Here is a 20,872-nt window from a genome sequence, read left to right on the forward strand (position 1 = left end):
TTAAAAGCATAGCAGACATTTTTGAAAATAGCCAGAACTGAGCAAATTATATTTAGGAATACAAATGTGCATATACATATACATACATGATTGTAATAATTAATGAAAAAAGAGGCCACGAATTTGAAAAAGAGCAAAGAAGCGTATAAGGAAGGGTTTAGAGGGAGGAAAGGGAAAATAATGTAATTATAATCTCAAAAAGAAAAGAAAATACCAAATAGCTAGAAAATATGAGATGAGAATTATGCAGTAGAAAAAGTAAAACCAAGCTGAAGATACAGCTCAGGTGACAGTATGCTTAACTGGTGTCCACAAAGCCCTAGGTTAAATTCCAAACACTCTATAAAGCAGGCATGTTGGCATGCTGCTGTAATCGGGCACTCAGGAGACAGTGGCAATAGGATTAGAAATTTAAGGTCCTCCTCAGATAGACAGCACATTTGAGAAACTTGAACACAGCCTGTGGTACATCAAGCTAGATCTCCAAAAAGAGAAGAAATAGAAAAGGGATAGGTAGAGAAGATGAGAGGGAACAAGTCAGGGAAAGAAAGAGAGAGAGAGAGAGAGAGAGAGAGAGAAAGAAAGAAAGAAAGAAAGAAAGAAAGAAAGAAAGAAAGAAAGAAAGAAAGAAAGAAAGAAAGAAAGAAAGAAAGAAAGAAAGAAAGAAAGAAGATAAAATCCTTTTGCTTTTGATTAAGGTGAATGCATTTAACTAGCAAATATCTATAAAGCCAAGCAATAGACACTGTTCTAGCCTGTAGTTTGCAAGGTATTATCTTCATCTTCTTTTTAAATTTTTTTTTTCTTTTTTTGAGACAGGGTTTCTCCGTGTAGTTCCATGTAGTTCTGCTGCCCATCCTAGATCTCGCTCTGTAGATCAGGCTGGCCTCGAGCTCAGAGATACTCCTGGCTCTGCCTCCCGAACGCTGGAATTAAAGGCGTGCACCGCCGCCGCTGCCGCCGCTGCCGCCGCCGCCGCCGCCGCCGCCACCACCACCACCACCCGGCACTTATCTTCATCTCGGCACTTATCTTCATCTTCTAGTGCAGAATCTCAGCTCATTTCTTTTTTTCTTTCTTTCTTTCTTTCTTTTTTTTTTTTTTTTTTTTTTTTTTTTTTTTTGATTTTTCGAGACAGGGTTTCTCTGTGTAGCTTTGCACCTTTCCTGGGACTCACTTGGTAGCCCAGGCTGGCCTCGAACTCACAGAGATCCACCTGGCTCCCGAGTCCTGGGATTAAAGGCGTGCGCCACCACTGCCCGGCTTCAGCTCATTTCTTTAGAAGCTCTTTGATAAATTAAATCATGACAAACAGACATTCTGTCTCATTCCCTAGCCATTCTTCCTCTCCATAACTGATCCCATAGTCTAATCACAATGAAGATCTAGAAGGACAAGCCTATTCTGCGTTGCATGGATGAATGTCTATATGGGCTACTTTCTGAGAGGAAAATGTCACAGCAAGACCTCATGAAGTGAGCCTTCTTTGTGTATGTCAGAAGACCACAGGAAGCACATGAAGACAGTGAAACACAAACAGCAACCACGAGAACAGCTCCATCCAACAGTGAAGTGAAGACTTACTACGAGTTGTGACTAGGCAAAGGTCGACACTTAGTGCACCATCAACTGTTAAACAGTCCAGTGATTTGGGGTCAGTTTTAGCATTACTGCATAAATGAGGACTGAGCCACAGAAAGGTACAAAAGAACCCACAATGCAGGAGTCATCAGAAGTGAATTCCAAGACTCATAATCAACTGTTCTGGATGATATAGTGCTGTATGGATTTCAGCAACATGACACAGTATGAAAAAAAAATCTGACTTACTCACTTTCTAGCTAGGTCTGTGTTTAGTAGGCCTATCTTTCAGGGTATGGGTGACTTGAATGACAAAGACTGTAGAATGCTGATAACACACTGTTGCCTCTAAATACATATAATGCACACAGGTGCCCAGTGAGACTTCAGAGCCACTGTCATAGGGAAAGTCCCTCCCCAGTGAAATGTTTGGGTGTCAGATGAACTTTTCAATAAATTCTTCTATTGTCAAAAGGCAAGGTGGACTCAGTTAAGTCTATTCAGTCTCTGTAGCCTCTTGCTAATCCCTGTACCAGTGGCTCTATCTGACAGCAACATGCGCTCACTCACTCATCTGAGAATGTCTTCAGATGATGAGCTATGACGGCGAAGGCCCTCTTTAATCTCGTACTCTCACTGCCTGGATAAAATGCTGAAATTAATACCAGAGTGAAAACTAGAAACATTCATTCATAAGTTATTTATTTTAGTGTGGGGACTGTTTTATAACTTGAGGTAGTTAAACCATGGTTTCAACTCCAACACTTAATGAGAACAGTGTCAGTATAGTGTAGTACAACTAGCACAAGCCTAGCATGTATTTATTTTGTCACTAACAACCTAATCCCTATGAGTTGTGTCATATTGTAGCTCCTGATTTTCAGATGAGGTAACCATGGCTCAAAGAAACAAAGTGATTAGCCTAAGAATACTAAGTAGTAATCCCAAAACTGAGCATTTAAGTTGTGGTAAAAAGAAACAATAAATAAATAAATAAATAAATAGAATTCTAAGTATAAACAAACATATATAAGATTATATGATAAGAATCATATATGCAAAAAACATTTCATTTGTTCTACAAATACTGTCTATAAGGGAGGCCTAACAAGATGAGTAGTCCTCTATCTACCCTAGAAAATTGAGTAAAAATGCCTGTAAAGCTAAAAGAGGCCATACAGAATCAAAACACAGCTACAGCATTGCAAACCAAGGCAAGAGATGGACCCATAAAAATGTCTGGTAGACTCAGGAGATCTGTGTTTGCTGAGAGAAAGAGAAGAAAGGGGTAGATGCAGATGATGCAGTTAATGACTGGCAAGACAGCTTGCTGGGGAAAGCAGGGCCACACTACAACAATGGTGTACTTGATCTTATTGGACATGTAGAAGCCTTGATGACTACAAATGGGAGACATGAATTTTGTATTCAATGATTAATATAATAGGAAATTAACTCTGTAAGCAGTATGTAGAAGGATTGGCAAAATAAAATCTTTTTGCCTTTTCTATATTTCCTGGTGTATGCAGGATCAGATGACAAGGCAACATGGCTGAAGAGAAGCCTGGAAAAATAGGTTAGTTCAGAACACTAGAGTACTTTAGTTAATAAACATAATCAGATGTTAGTAGCTTTATTTTATAATAACAATAAGTTAAATAAGATAAAATTATATGATAAATCAATCAGCTGTAATCATTTATAGCATAGTCCTTACTTTATAGGCAAGCTTTCCAGCACTACAAAACTTTATCAGTTCATCTAATGCTGATTAGCTTTTTGTTTGGTTTAGTTTGTCAGCGTGACACAAGCTAGGGTGATGTGGGAAGAAGGAACCAGAGTTGAGAGTTGAAAAAATGCCTCCATCAGATTGGGCTTTGCGCATCTGTGGGGCATTTTCTTAATGACTGATGTGGGGGCAGTCCACTGTGGGCAGGGCCACCCCCGGCCAGGTGGTCCCAGGAAGTACAAGAAAGCAGTCTGAGCAAGCTATGGAGAGCAGACCAGTAAGCAGCACTCCTATGGCATCTGCTTCATTTGCTGCCCTGAGCTCCTGCCAGACCTCCCCAAATGGTGGATTGTGATGTGGAGGATAAAGCGAGAAATCCACAGGAGTCTGCTTAAGGAGTATTAGGAAATTTATTAGGATATAAATTGAGGAAATACACTCATGAATACAGAACCGAGTAGACAGCTGAAGTCATCCTCTGATCTGACCAGGAGCAAATCCACCTGGCAGTTCGATCACACCAGGACGCAGGACACAGGGAGAAGGGCCTCATGACTCCTCTCCCTTTCCTTTTAAGAGGTCATGTACGAGGGCAGGAAGCGCTGCCTCCTTCAGGCCATATAGCTCAAGGTCATGGGCAGAGCAAACACCACTACAGGAGGGTATGCTGCAAATGGAGTTATTAAAAGTATTTTCCAAGACCAAATAAGCATATGCTTTTGTTCCTTCTGGAATAAGCATATATAGGATATAACAAATTAACATTTAAGTGAAATATCAAAAAGTGATTAAAATATCATTATTAATGTATTTGAACCATGTAGACATGCCCCCCCTTAGATTCAAATGTTTGAATGCTTGGCGCATAGAGAGTGGCACTATTAGTAGGTGTGGACTTGGAGTAGGTGTGGCCTTGTTGGAGGAAGTGTGTCACTTTGGGGCAGGCTTTGAGGTCTCATATAAACATACCCAAGCCACGCCCACTGTGACAGTCTCTCTGGCTGCTGCCTGCAGGTCAAGATGTAGAACTCTCAGCTCCTTCTCCAGCACCTGTCTGCTTGTGTGTCACCATATCCCACCATGATGATAATGGACTATACCTCTGAAACTGTAAGCTGCTCCAATTATACATTTTCATTTATAAGAGTTACTATGGCCATGGTGTCTCCTCACAGTAAAAGAAACCCTAAGACAAAGCACCTACCTAATGACACGCTCACAGAACCCCACATTCAAAGATGAGCGTCATCCTGAATTTAGTCCATATTATCCCTCTATCTCATTCATCCAAAATATATAATTTTATTTTTGCATGATATGTTTTGTTTTATAAAAGAGTAACATTAGATATGACCCATACCTTTGTACGCTTAATATTATTCTAGTAAGACTTGATTGTGGGGTGGGATGGGGGGAGGTGGAGGGAATAAGAGAAGGGAAGGGAGGGGGAACAGTGGCTGGTATGTAAAACAAAAAAAATCTAAATAAACACACTTGATTATGATGATGTAAGGAGTTGTAGAACATCTATTTGCTGTGTGATACTGCATTTCATGAACACACTAATGTTCATTCACTCATCCTACTGATAGTGGACATTTGAGGTGTTTCTACTTTTCCTACTATTATATAAGCAAGGTATTCATTTATGTATATTCTTTTACATGTCCTTGAATATATGTATACAGCATCTCTCTTAAGTTCATACTGAGGCAATCCTGGATTCATTTATCATACAGAGATTAAATTCTAAAATGTTTCAGTTTTTTATTTGAAAAATGCATTATATGAGTTCCTATTGCTCCACACTTGTACCAATCCTGTGTATTATAAACTGCGTGTGTGCATGTGTAGGTACATATATGCTCACATGTGTACAGGTGACCATGTACATTTGTGTGTTTGCATGTGGAGGCCAGAGGTGTCATTCAGGAGCTATTCTTCCATAGCCATTCATCCTGTGTTTCTTGAAACACGGTGTTTCACTACTGGGACATAGAAGTTGCTGGCAAGTCCAGCAAGCCCCAGGATTTTCATGTCTCTGCTTCCTCTGTACCATGAAAACAAATTCAGGCCACCACACCTGGCTTTTTTGTAGGTGATGGGGATTGAGTTTAGGTCTTCATGCTTGAACAGCAAGCATTTACGGACTGAGCCATCTCCCCAGCAACACATGATGGACTTTTAACTAGTACTGTGGATGTTGTGCCATCATTTCAATTGGTATTCTTGTGATTGTAATGAAGTCAGTATTTTGCTTTCTAGTCATGCATTCTCCAGTGTGAGAGTGAAAATTCCACCTCTCCTTTGCCATTGTTTGTGCTGCTCACACAAATCTGTGTAATTGTTTTATGTTACAGACTCTAATTATTTGTCAATGTATTTATGTGATAAATACATCCTTCCCCATGCTCTGTTTTCACTGTATGATAGCAACTGAAACAGATACTCATAATTTTGAGATGTTAGATTTGCTTTTACAGGTGCCGAGCCTGTGTTCTCGTTAGTAAATCCATCTTACCAAAGATGTAGCAATATCTGCCTGTACTGCCTACCAGGAAGTTTGGAACTTCACCTTGAGGTCAGTTTTCAGAACATGGAACTTTGCATGACGTAAACGAGGTAGGAGAATGCTGTGTCCTCTGTTGAACAGGATTTGCCTCAGCACCCATTCTTTCAATCATTGCTTTCCTTTGCTGACCTAGAAACCCAACACTATCTTAAGGAAAGTGTTTACCTATTGACACTCTTTCATCCTGTGGCTATTTGTCTAAAACTGTACAAATAATATACCCCTTAACTATCATACCTTTACAATTGGAATTGATACGTGTTGGGGCATGTGTTCTCTCTTGTCTTTCTTGACTTTCTTACCTTCAATTCTTCCACATACGTTTTAGAATTACACTCTCTAGTTCCCAATAAAACTTAAACTGGCATCACACTACCAATGTAGCGGTGTTGGGGAGTGGGGTCTTTGAGAGAGCAGATGGGTTCTCTCAGAGGTAGGTTGTTACAAAGCACCCCATTCCCTTTGTTTACGCCTCTCTTCCAGTCACTTGTTCTCACACATCATCCTCAGACATAATACCACCAGCTGCATTACGGAAGCACACGGTCCCCCTGGAATGAGCTGCTTCATACTGTTTGCCAACCTTCTGAATCATAAGCCAAAATTAAAACCTCTTTCTTTATCAATTACTCAGTCTCAGGTATTCTGCTGCAGCAATAAAAAATGATTCAAACAACAAAGACTAACAATAAAGCTTCCCAAATTTGACCCTTACACATGGTTCATTGTCTTTTTTCCCTTAAAATTCCTCTTTCATTGAGAATCTTTTCTATATGCTTTAATAAAGATTATCGTTATCTTTTATTACTGGATTGCATCATGTGATTTTTCTGGATCTCCAAGGTGATCTAACACTGTATCCCCTTATTCTTATCTGTTTCCCATGCAAAGCTCACATATTTTTAGATTCATTCTCACCATTTAAATTTTTAAATCTAAGTTCTTGGTGACAACAGCCTATAAATGTCCTTTCTTCTATTTTCTATCTCAAAAAATAGGTTAGAGAGTAGAGTTTCATTTCCTGTCATCTGGAAGAATTTTGTAAGATGGGAATTTTCTCTTGCTTACGGATTTGGTAAAAAGATCGCAGCAAATGACACGGTGACATGGCTTCTGGAAAGGGAAGGGGGCTGTGACCCTTCCCTCCAGTGGTGCAGGCATCCAGGTGACCCTTCCCTCCAGTGGAGCAGGCATCCAGGTGACCCTTCCCTCCAGTGGTGCAGGCATCCAGGTGACCCTTCCCTCCAGTGGTGACCCTTCCCTCCAGTGGTGACCCTTCCCTCCAGTGGTGACCCTTCCCTCCAGTGGTGACCCTTCCCTCCAGTGGTGCAGGCATCCACCTTTCCTTCCTGCCTGCCAGGAACTTACCACCCTATTGTCTCCTGTTCGATAGCACAGGAGCATCTTAATGTCCTTTTATTGTCTTTTTAAGCCCTATTAAGTGTTTTTGTAGTTATTTTCCGATCATTCCACAGACTCCTGGTTTTTATCCACTTAATTCTCTTGAGTAGTCTTATTAGAAAGTTACTTTTTCTTCAGATAACAATTTTTTTGTTTCCATTTCTACTGTCAGCATTGTATCAGGGTTCTTTTCAAATAATATTCAATCTCTTTGGTCTTTAGATTTATGTTCAGCTTTTTCTACTTGTTTTGAGACTTTCTGATGACCGAATTTCTCCAATGTTCTGCGTATCTTCCAGTCGCTGATGTGGTATTCTCTATGCACCTTGTCTATAGAAGGTCACACCATCATCAACTTTGTTCCAGCCTCACCTATAAGTGATGTCTCTGAAATGATGCAACCTTCCTGTAGGCATCTATAAAGTTTGCTCTTACATAGTCTTTTTGAGAATATAATATAATTAAAATATCACTCCATTCCCTTTCCTCCCTCCAAAGCCTCCCATATGCCTCTCCCTGTTCTTCAAATTCATGGCTTCTTTTTCACTAATTGTTATTGTATACATATATGTTTATACATAATGCCTAATATAACTTGTTCAGTCTATACAGTGTTACTTGTATGTGTATTTTCAGAGCTGACCACTGATCACTGGACAACCAGTTGGTGTGCTCTTCCCTGGGGAGGGCCACCTCTCCTGCCCCTGCTTCTTCATTTACCTATAGCTCTTTGTAAGGTGGAGGCCTTATGGACTTTTCCCTGTCCACTCTGGCACGTCCACTGGTATCATCATTGTTCAGATCACATTTGGGCAACCATGCGGTTAAGACTTTATGGGCATAGCTTCTGTATTTCTAGGAGGAGACATAATCTCACAGCAAACTTCCTGGCTCTTAGAGTCTTTCAGTCCCCACTTCAGCAATGTTCCTTGAGTCTTAGGTGCAGAAGGGTTTTGTAGATGTATCTGATGGGATTGGGATCCACAAGTCTTTATTTTGGTTGATTGTGCTTTTCCATAGTGGTCTGTGTCTGTTTCAAAGAGAAGTTTCCATGAGAAGGGGGTGAGGACTACACTTCCCTCTGCATATAAGAACAAATGTTTATAGATGGTTGTTAGGCAGTGTAGCGAATTAGAGGCTTTGTGTCTTTTGAACCTGTGATGTCAGGTACATGAAGTTTAGAGTCTTTATGTCATCTTTATTACTAGAAAATTTCATCAGAATGTTATGACTTGCTTTACAGCCATTTCTGTCCTCAGTTCTACCTTCTGTACTACTGCACCATTTCAGACATCATTCACTGTTTGTCTGGCACATATTTTCCGTTCTTATGATTGTCATCATTATGTATACATTTGCTTTATGTTAAAATTTAGTATTTCTTTTAAATTTTATATATTTTTCAGCAAATAAATTAACCCATTTTGCCTTTTCAATTCAATATCAACTTCATAGAAACTAAGGCTGGGGATAAAGGCCTCATCAACTGACCTACAGTTGCCATAATGGCTGCTACCTGAAGGGCATAAGGTGTCACAGTCCTGCACTGTCACATACATTCTGCTTGCAGTTAAGGGGCACCCATCTGGATTAAGTTGAGTTCCCTCAGGAAGTGGTTCTTTCCAAACTCATAAACACTGTCATTTGGAAGCACCCTTCTGGTTCACACTAAAGATTCATAGATGCCTCCATCTCTTAGAAGTAAACATTAAGGCCTTCACCCATGGTGGTGGCAGAAGCCAGCCCTGGCTGGCAGCCCATTGGCTGACCAACTCAGCTGCCCTCCGGCCCAGATCCAGCACTTTGATTTGGCCCACCCCAACGTATGCCCCATCTACTAGCCGCTAGAGCACATGGCGAAGCTGGTCGTGTAGAACCAGAGCGGCAGGGGTCATTGTGACTCTGGAGAGAGCAGGGTACCTGAGACAAGTCTCGGCAACGGTCCAGTATTGATGGTGGTTCAGAAACCAGAAACCTTGAACTTGACCATAGCAATGAATAGTTGTATGCAAAGCTGTCTGGGCAGTGTGTGTGTGTGTGTGTGTGTGTGTGTGTGTGTATGTGTGTGTGTGTGTAGTAACACACTGCAGTTTCCAATGCCACAATGACAAACGAATATGTGATAGAGAAGTGGGAAACAGAGAGGAATGGAGGGATGAGTAAGCAGCAGAGAGAGGCAGAACTAGAGATAGCCGTCATAGACATGGAGAAACCTGTGGTGGATGGGGGACATTTCTGAGTAGGGCCAACAGGGTGATGGACAGCAACCTGAAGCTTTCCCAGACTCAGCCCCCAGCCCTCTTTCCAACTGCATGATCACCCTGGTTCTGAGCAACAACAGGATGTCCACGATGAAGCACGGTTCATTTTCTGGACTGGACCTCCTTGAAAGATCTCTGTGCTCTGTGCTGCCTCTGGAGGCCACATTGGTATCCATGGACCACTGCCTCAGGCCATCTTGAGGCCTGAGATTCATTTGGACATCTGTGGCCTGAGTCTCCACGAAGGGCCTTGGTCTGGGCCTCTGCCTGGGGCAATGTTGGTGTTAGTGGGCTATTGACCTTGTTGATATGAGTGGCTTATGCTGCCACCTGAGGTCATGATGATGTCTGAGTCCATGCTGCCACCAACGGCTGTGTAAATAGATATCCTGCTGCAGCCAGGGTCTGTGTTGATGTCCTTGGTTCATGTTACTATGGAGGCCATATTCCTCTGAATGGCCTGTGCTGTCACCTGAGGCTATGGTGATGCCAGGTTTGTGCTGCTGCTGAGGGCCATGTCTGGGTCTCGTGTCCATAGCTGGGTTTGTGTTGAAGTCCATGGCCCTCGTTGCCACTAAGGGCCATGCCTTGAGGGCTATGATAGTGTCTTTGGCTGGTGCAGTGGTAAAGGGCAATGTTGATGCCAATGGTGTGTACTACCACCAGAGACCATGTGGATGTTTGTGGTCTGTGCTGTCTCCAGAAACCAGGTGTGAGGGTCATGATCCATGCTTCCACGGACTGCAAAGGGCAAGAAAGCTACTTTTGCCATGGCATTGATGGCTGCAAACTCACAGCTGAGAAAGAGTGGCATGGAAGGCTTCTGTGACAACACGAACACCCACCCCACTCCATCCCCCCAAAACAGTAACAGCCTAGAAAGAAAGCCATTGAGGAGAACCCTTAAAAATCATGATAAGCCCGGGCGGCGGCGGCGCACGCCTTTAATCCCAGCACTCGGGAGGCAGAGCCAGGTGGATCCTGTGAGTCGAGGCCAGCTGGGCTACAAGTGAGTCCAGAAAGCGCAAAGCAGAGAAACCCTGTCTCGGGGAAAAAAAAAATCATGATAAGGATGCTGAAGTGTAGCCCTCCACAGCGGATGGCTTCTGGTGGGGGTGAAGGTGGAGAAGGACTCATTTTCTTTAAAGGGTTGTCCACTGGGAGTTTGACCATGTTCCAGTGAGTGCATGAGCAACACAGATTGAATTTTTTTTCTTTTTCTTCTTATTTGGAGGGAGGTATCACAGGAGTGGGGGTGGATCTGGGAAGACTCAGGGTTCATGATGTGAAATTCCCAAATAATCAATAAAAATAGTATGAAAACAAAATGAAACAAAAATGTCAAAGTTAATGCATCAGAGGTAGATATCCACAATGATCCTCTACCAGAGGGCACTGTAGAGCTGAAAGAAAATACAATGTTGATAGCACACTCTCTGACACCAACCAATGAAGGTTCTGACAGACATGATCAGTTCAGCCCAGAAAACCCACCCAGAAGGAAGGGATTAAAGATAATCACTACTCCCACGAGGACTGAGTGAATGAAAGAACACACCTAGCTGAAACTAACAGATTCCCCACTTGGTGGAGGTGGGGAGGAAAGTAACCCAGGTGATATAAAGACCTAATGTTAAAGGTTAAAAAAAAAAAAAAACAAACAAAAACAAAAACAAAAAAAAACCCAGAGTTTTGGAACAGACGCAGGAGGAAGTCTTCATTATCTCAAAGTAGAAGAAAATGTCTTGTTTTAAGACTTAATCATATAATGCAGAATTCCAACAAAAGACACAAAAGTGAAAAAAAGAGCCTGGTCGGAACATGTCACACACAAACAACAAAAGCCTAATGTACAGAAGCTATCCATCAACTGCTCTGTATGAGAGAAACTCAACCCAATTAAAAGCAGCAAAATATTTGAACAACTGTTTTGGAGAAGGCATAGAGCCGAGAGACATAGCGCCCAGAGGTAGAACGTTTGCCTTACAAGCCAAGGCTTCAGCAGAGGGAGGGGTAAGGAAGAGATGTGGTGAGCTAATGTTCAGGAAGTAGTATTTAGCTTCACTATTAAATTACAATAATACTTATGAAATTGTTAGAAATGGCAATATATTACAATGCTGAAATGTGGATATGGAGAATGGACCTTGTAGCCTAGTTGTACAGGCAGAGCTTGCACAGTAGCATTATGGAATGATTTGGCATTGCTTAGGACACTTAAAGACATACAAGGGCTGCCCGTCAGCAATCTAATCCCAGGAAAGACACTGCAGACATGTAGCAAATGTTCACTAAAATATGTGTACAGACAAAACCTGCAAGTCATGTTCCAGTAACAGAAGAACACATAAACTAATAAATTCACAAATAGAATAGCCACAGCAATAGGAGGCAATGAACCATAGGATTTTAATTGAGAGATGAAACCAAAGAATTGATTTTCACTCAGAGCTGGAAGACAGACAAAAATGAACCTATATACCTTAGAGCTTCATATATGGGTACTAAAGGCAAAAGATGACCACCGTGACCAGAAGAGCACAGTTTCGTGTTTATGTGATTGTGGGTAGGTACCACATGGGTATCACCAGTCAAGGCTGCCTTTTTCTTGTTCTGTACATTCCTTGCATTGGTCTTTGTTAAACTGCACAAATGAATGTTTTCTGTCACTTCTTTATGTGTCTTGGAGGAAACCATAGATCTAATGTAATCTGAAGTGTGCTTAGTGTACAATGAGTACTCAATAACATTAATAACTGCACTGGGTGGGGTGGGACATACCTGACAATGCCCATCAACTGAAGGCTGAGGCAGAAAGGATCACAAGCTCAAGGCCAGGCTGGACTGTAAAGCAATAATAAATAAATTTGTAATAATAAAATTATGTATCAAACACATAAAATAAAAATAGATTCCTGGTGTAAAATTTCCTATTTGCTTTCCTTTTGTTTCATAGAGATTTACTGATTCATATCCAGTGAAGTAAACCAGTGTATAAAAACCTCAGAACCGACGTTTTCACCACCTTCCATCCAGCATCAAAATTTTCTACAGAGAATTTGCATGCTTGTAGAAATTTATTATTAGTTCATCTTAATATGAAAGGGTAAGCTGGATGGTGGTGGCACACGCCTTTAATCATAACACTCAGGAGGCAGAGGCAGGTGGATCTCTATGAGTTCGAGGTCAGCCTGGTCTACAAAGCAAAATCCAGGACAGCCAGAGCTACACAGAGAAACCTTCTCTCAAAAAACCAAAAAAAAAAAAAAAAAAAAAAAAAAAGACAGAGAGAGAGAGCGGGGGGGGGGGGAGAAAGGGTAGCCCTTTGGAGCACCATAGTCAGTCACAGGTCTATCCAAAGACCTCTTATTTTGTGCAGGTAGATTTGTTTCATGTCCTCTGTACCTTACCAATCTGTTAAATGCTTCAAATCCAGTTGTTGGCATGGTTGTAGTTATAGGCAAAAGCCACCCTGAGAATCCAAACTACTATTTTCACCTATTGCCACATTAACTTTATTTCTGGAGTTTGAAAAAAAAATTTCTCCAATACCTAAGTTTTACTTCATCTTTAAACATATTTAAGTATTTTACTAGAAATACAGTTCAGACCATCTGTTTCATCTACAGAAGGGAACTCAAGATTCCTTCCTCCTTCTATTGGTTTATCTGCTGTTTCTGGATGTGTGATTCAGTACCCACTTCCTCTGCACCATCCCTCTATCTAAGGGGATGCAAAAGTCAGACAGGAAATGCCTTAAGCCTCCTCCTAAGTCTCAGTCCCGCTATGAACTCTGGCTTTTAGTAGAAAATCAGCCACAGATAATACTCAAGTGGATAAATGTGGCTATTTTCTATATAAAATACACAAATAAATATATAATATATATCAATAAAAGCTAACTTTATTAAAATAAATAAACAGCCTGGGAATGTAACTCCAACATGACTCAAAACCATAATAGCCTTTCTATTGTATCAAGTTAAAGAGTTAACAGAATTTCAATATGAAGAAAATATTTTATGAATACATAGAAGGGATGGCCCCTGTGTAGTGTTTTAGACAAGAGGAAAAACATAGAGAATAAATACACACACTGTCTGAATTAGTAGTGGTGACCTCCCACTCTATCAGACTATGGCAGTGCCATGAGCCTTGGAAGGCCTGCTCTGAACACCCAGGGAATCTCCACAGGCTCCCTGAATACACCCAGTGAACCTCCACAGGCTTGCTGAACACATACAGTGAGTCTCCATGGGGTCTCTGCACACACACAGTGAGTCTCCACAGGCTCCCTAGCATTTTAGGAAGCCAGAGGAATAGAGTAGACATACCCATCTTCAGTAGATGCTCTTTGCGAGCTCACAATCCAGGAAACCACCAATATCTCACAGATGGTAAGTTTTACCCTAGGACTTATATAACACCAGGTATACTATATAAAATTTTCAACGAAAAACAAATACAGTGAATTTGAAAAAGTCTAAATTACATTACTTGGGATTGGCTGTAATATATGCCCCTGAACTGGGCAACACCAAGGTGGCTCTCAGACCGTACAACTGAGACTAGAATTGTTACTTAGCTTGAAAATTATTCCAATATTTCATAAAAACAGACACTTACAAATTTGTCAATAATTATAGTTTTAGGAGATGGGACATGTCACAGCATTGACAAACTTTAAAAGTTTGTCATTAATCTAGCTTGTGATTTACAAAATAATTTATAAATTGTGAAATCTAAGAGGAGAATCTAAGCTTACCCAATGGCTTTACTGTAATCTCAAAATCATGACTAATAACTACAGGAGCCACTCTTGTCATCACTGTGACAAAACTCCTGACAAAGCAGCTCGGGGAGGCGCGACTTGCCTGGGCTGATGGGGTGAGAGGACTGTCCATCATGACGGGGAGGCGTGGCAAGAGGACACACAGTGAGAAATGCTGCTGCCCCTTCACCATCTCCTTTATATTCATCCCAGAACTCCAGATCACAGAATGGTGTTATCCACACTCAGGCTTACATCCAGGGAAGAGCTCCCCTCTTCAGTTGACTCACTGTGGAGAGTCATAGACATGCCTAGAGGTATATTTCAAAGGTGATTCTAAATCCTATCAAGTTTACAATGAAGATTCACCATCACAAGCTAAGCTTTTGTCAACTTGACAACCAAACACGTCACTTTAAACCATGACATTCCAGCCTGGTTCTCAAGTTTCTGTCATTAATTTTCATGGATGTTTAAAAGTTCAAGCCAGACACCCCCCCCCCAAAAAAAAAACACCCATAAAGTTTCAGATTACTTTTGCAGCAGATACTCCAGGAGAAAATTCTATTTTTATATACTAGCACTCAAATGTATTTCAAGTAGTTTAATGCTTTTAACAAATATGTATGTCTGACCCCATAAAATGAACAGAAATGGGGTGAAGCTGTTTTCACGATGTCTGAGCTCACGGCTAAACACTACCCCAAATGGTGTCCCCTGCTTCTCTTACAATAGCATTCCTGGCAATGGCTGCAGCTGAAGAAAAGGCACAGAAGCCAGACACACGTTTCTCCTTCTAGATGCAGGTAATTGCCCCAGTTACTGTAGATGTCCTTAGCTTTCGACTCTGTAGAGTCCTACCTTCATAATAATAGCCTTTCTTTATATTCTTCTGGGTCCCTGTACAACAACAAAAAACAAACAAGCAAAGAAACAAACAAACAAACAAAAAACCAGAGTAACAAAAAAATATCATTATTGGCTATGATTTTTGTGTCATGGAACTTTAATCCCAGCACTCGGAAGGCAGAGCCAGGCGGAACTCTTTGAGTTTGAGGCCAGCTTGGGCTACAGAATGAGTTCCAGGAAAGATGAGAAGTTACACAGAGAAACCCTGTCTCCAAAAACAAAACAAAAAAAAAAAAAAAAAAAGAAAGAAAGAAAAGAAAGAAAGAAAGAAAGAAAGGAAGGAAGGAAGGAAGGAAGGAAGGAAGGAAGGAAGGAAGGAAGAAAGAAAGAAATGAAGAGCTAGAGAAAGAGAAAGGTTGAATCTGGGTCTTCTTAAAAATGGTTTAATGAAGACTGGGAAATATTGTTGGGTAAAGAACTAAGGGTAATAAAGTGGGAGAAACTTATCAAGACCTTTCCTTGTAGACTCTTGTCATTGTCTTTGCAGACAAAAGGCTGTTTTCCTTCCAGTTTCTACGTGTAGGGAATACTCACATGAGGGCCTTGTGACTAGTTTCTGGGAAATGCTGGAGAGTTCTTCCTACATTTGTCATTTTTCAAATTCCTTAGCTTAAAATACTCAGTATGGTAAGCTATCCTGTCAGAGACTAGAATGTCATGAAACCACAACAACATGACAACGTTACCCCTGGAGGTATAGGCTCAGGCCCAGGAGCATTATTGCAACCCAACTGGTTCTCAGGAAACAATCTCCTTGAGTCTCATTTAGACCTACCGGTTATCACAGACCTTTAAGACTCAGATAAGCGGACTTCCTGTGATACTCAGAAAATGTTTAACTATTTCACTATAGTATAATTATCATACATTTAACCTGCTGCTTTATTTCTAGCTAACAGGAAGTGTCAGGGAACGATTTCTCTGCCATTGCTGTTCAGAGAGGGGCAAAAAGGCAGCACCATAGTTAACCTGGAGGCTCAACCAGAACACAGACTCGTGGGTCCTAGTCAAGACCTACTGACTCAGACATCTGCATCTTTGAAAGAGGTGGCCAAACACTGTGCTCTGGGCATGTCTGCACTTTTCAGGACAGACCTCGCATCTGCAGAGTGGAATGGGAGGAATTGTGTAGCTTATATATACCATGGTATTTACAAGTCTCATCCCCAAACAGGGCTCCCCTTTCAGTATATGGCAGAGTTTGTGGGTCTTGAACTTACTTATCTGTTGAATGCTCACTGTGTAAACTCCCATTTGTCATCTATTCCCTAGAGATTTTCTCACTCCATCAATGTTCCTCTAAAGTCATTCCAGTAGCTTCCAGAATAATTTAGCCTTCTGAGACTTGAGGGCAGAATATATTTCCTCCACAAAGAAGCACTAAACCAACCTACTAAGGTTGCATAACTGGATTATACTCAAGTAGAGCAATGCATTCCTATGAACACAGAAACTTAACATTAAAAATAATTATGTCTAACTTCCATAGAATCTTAATATAATACAACCCCTTCAGTGAGCCTAATCTAAATACTAAGGGAGGAAGTCACATTTATAATAGCTTTCCACAGAATTCAGTTTAATTAAAAACCAGGTGGTCCTAAGATTTCCTCTAAGGCTTTATGTTGAAAATTCCCATTGATCATGCTTTCTATAATGAAAGATTCAACTATAAACCTGGAGGAAAATGGGATAGACAAATTAAAATATTCTCTCATTCTACTTAATATAATCTTGGTATCCATTAAGGGGTTATAGTCTTGATGCTGAAATTGGAATCCATCAAGGAAATACTTGATAGATTTACTAATTAATTTTAAAGGTCTTTGTATAAAACCTACATAATTCAAAGGCCTACTTAAATGAATAACTTTTATAAATAAATAATGAAAAAATTAATACATAAAGAGAAAAATGAGAGGAAATGACCAGGAATTTCTAAAAAAAAAAAAAAAAACCCAAAATGTCCAAGAAGTAAAAAAAAAAAAAAATGTTCAGCATTTTGGTAATGAACAAATAAAAAGAGTGTATGGGTAGTATATCTCAGTTAGTAGAGTGATTGCCTAGTGAGAATGAGGGTCTCATTCAAGCCCCATCTCCTGGTAAGCTACATGCTACAAAACATGTCTGTAATACCAGTACAGGGGAGCTGGGAGCAAGAAAATCAGAAAGTCCAGGGAAGCTTTAGCTACAAGCTAAGGCCTGCCTGGGATACATGATATGCCATCAATAAACAAATAAATAAGCCTTCCCCTTTCCCATAAAGAAAATTAGCAACAATCATTTTCACTAATGTGAAATTTAACTATGTTTTCCAAAGTTTGTAAGCATTTTAAAAATGATACCAGTGGTAGAAACCAGGCTCTCCCGAGCCTGTGTCAGCCAGCAGCTACACCATCACCAGCCACCAAACATACAAGCCCCTTAAAAGATCCCTGGCACCACAAACAGCTCTCTTGCTCCGTTTGTCTGTCTGTTTCTGTCTATCTTGTCCCTGTTCAGAGATGGGCTTTCACTATGCCCACAATAAATCTCTTACATGAGATCTGTTGTGTGGTGCTATCTCTGCCGAGTTCCTTAGGTCCAATCTGCCACGGTCCTCCTACCACATAAACCTTCTCATGTAGCTTAGGCTGGCCTAGAACTTACTATTTAACTGAGGATGGACAGAACTCCTGATCCTCCTATCTACACTATTCTACAGAAGTGCCACTGTGGGTTAGAACCCAAGTTAGAACCTAGGGACAGAACCCAGATTGCCATGCATGCTATCAAGCACTCCAACAACTAAACTACGTCTTCAACTATTAACTAAGCAATTGATAAGCCCAGTAAGAGGGCTTGATAGAATAAGCCATCGTTCATCCATACAGTGTGAAATGACTCAGAGATTAAACATGATGCTGAGAAATATTCAGTGACAGGAGAAGAAAGTAAAATATACTTGTTGGAGAAAACTACAAAAAAAAGTACATATTATGTTTGGTTTTTTTTTTAGATATAATAGGAAGGTAAATAATTTAATGGATGGAGAGAAAAAGTAAGATTTATAAACATAAAGATGCATCATGCATTATCATAAACAACACGGATTATGAAAACGGGAAAGACATTCACCAAAATATCAGCAGACTAACTCTGTTTACAGATACAGACCTGTGATTCCCAGTTGTGATGAAACATTTTAGATGCTAGATTATTTTATTATATTTGATTATTTATTTTGTGTATATGTGTGTGGTGCTTCCCAAAGTTATGATATTTTATTTTATATTTATTTATTTGATAATTTAGAGTTTATCTTGGTACATGATACACAGAGAATCAAAATCCAATATTTTTGAATCTAATACTCATGAACAAATTGTCCTTAAACACCTTCTTAAATAGTCTATTACTCTAACATTAACTTAGTACACCAACAGAATGAGGTTTTACATTTCTTAATCTGTCTTGACATCTCTTCTTTTCTATTGCTTCAATAGTTATCAGAAAATAAAACTTTACTTTGGATACCTCTAACACAAGAGAAAAACACATAGATGTATTTTACTTGAGTTTTGAGCAACATAAAGTCCTACAGAAATGAAAACAAACAAACAAAAAACCAAGCAGTTAAACTCGTGAATTTTAGTTTTTAATGTTAAACTTGTGGAGAGGAGGGGACAGCAGTGGACAAGTGTGGCTAGACAAAGGGGCAAGACCTGGTTATAGTGAATAGTGAGGGACCCCACAATACTTTAAGTCCTGTATCTGGGTCTTCGTGTCTTCAGAGAAGGTACCTCTGCTAGAAGGGTCGTTGGACTACTCAAAGACAAAGTCAGAATGTTCTTTAGAGCCTGCTTCAGGAGAGACAAGCGTAGGCCACACTTGGGCAAGCATGTTCTAAATCCAGGAATACTTTTCTAACACTAATCGTATTGGCCATTTGCATTGGTTCATTCTGAGAGATGCACATTAGATTAAACTTCCAAATTAAAGACAAAATATGTCTTTTATTAGATCACATACATTTTCTGAGCTAATACATGACAAGTTCTAGGACATTTAGATTCCATTGGATAAATCTGCCTCAGGACTCAGCAAACTTTTGTCATATTTATCATTAGGCCCCACATGTATTTTTTCCTAATGTTATATCAAGACTTTTTTTGTTTTTATTTTATCTTAAATGGTGCTGTGGGGGGGGGTCCCAAAACAGCTTGACCACACAGGTGCCATGACAAGCTTAGAGGCCTAGACACAGCTTCCAGCAGGCAACACCTGGACCCAGGAAAAGCCATAAGCTGATTCTACCTAGTGGGGCCTGCATCTAAGAGGAAATACCTGACATTCCAAACATTCCCTATAACCCTAGACAAATGTCAGCCAATCAGGGTCTTCAACCCTGGAAATCCCTCCACCCCAGCCTCAGCTATGATTAAAAACTCCACCCTTCTCGGGTTCTGGACTCTCTGCTCTCACTGCTGCCTCGGACAGAGAGCCCAGGCTCTGAGCTTGAAAATAAAGGCTCTTTGCTTTTACAAATGGGATTTGGTCTCCTTGGTGGTCTTTTGGGGGTCCCCACAATCTGGGCATAACAGGACAATATTGTAAAGTTTTGGAAAACTGGAAAGCAATTAAGATGAAGTTTTTCTCAGTATTTTTTAAGATCAACTCGGATAAAAAAATTCAAGAACAACAAACATTTTATAATAACAATTAAGTAACCTAGAGTAGACCTTGTAAATAATCAAGGTACAAATATGTTATGACAAACACCCACATTCAGTAGAAAAGTCAACAAAGTGTCTTTTATAGATTCTTTTCCTCTCAAAGCAAGAAACAATCTCAAAGTGAAGTTTTAAATGCATCTTATTAAAAAAATGATTAGATGGCATGTGTGTTTTAATTCCCAAAGGAAGATTTAAATAAAATTGAAGGGTACCACAGTTTATAAAATACCACACCTAAATGGCACAGTGTATTAAAAAATACATTTTTCTGGACCATACACTAGAAAGAATTGTTCCCTTGGGCAGGGAGCAGAGTGGTGCCGGGCAGAAGGCAGGCAGGCAGGCCTCCCTCTGTGAAGTATGAATGAAAACAGGAGTGTGTGTGAGTGTGTGTGTGTGTGTGGGGGGGTTAATCCCCTGGATTTGACCCTATTGCATAACAGATGTGGGATTCCTACAATGCAAATTGCCAGGGAGGATTAAGGTTGGACTGGGGGCACAGCCATTAAAGAAGAGTAAGATGGCAGTACTCCTTAGGGATCAGATGGTAAAGTAAACACTGGGAATGACTGCCAGACACTAGGATTTGACATCAGAAAAATACATAGTACACATCTCTAGAAAATGTAGCTTGGTTTTCTAGAAATAAGAAATCAGTAGAAAGATGTGTGCATTTAGTAACTTGATTTGTACACTTAGTAATGACGTAAGAATAAGTTTTTGAAATAACTCAATCAACCTTCAACTCAATATAAAAGGTCTGCAAGGATGGAGTTCAGGCTTAAGAGAAGTTTGAGTTAGGGTTTACTCAGAAACAAAGTCAAACCAACCAAACAACAACAAAACAGTTTAAAAGAAATGCTTGATGAAATTTCCTGTCAACAACTTTAAAAGGAAATTTTGCTTGAGGAATTTCTTCATTGCAGTCTTAAT

This window comes from Peromyscus leucopus, chromosome 10, assembly GCF_004664715.2.
Source record: "Peromyscus leucopus breed LL Stock chromosome 10, UCI_PerLeu_2.1, whole genome shotgun sequence".
NCBI lineage: Eukaryota > Metazoa > Chordata > Mammalia > Rodentia > Cricetidae > Peromyscus > Peromyscus leucopus.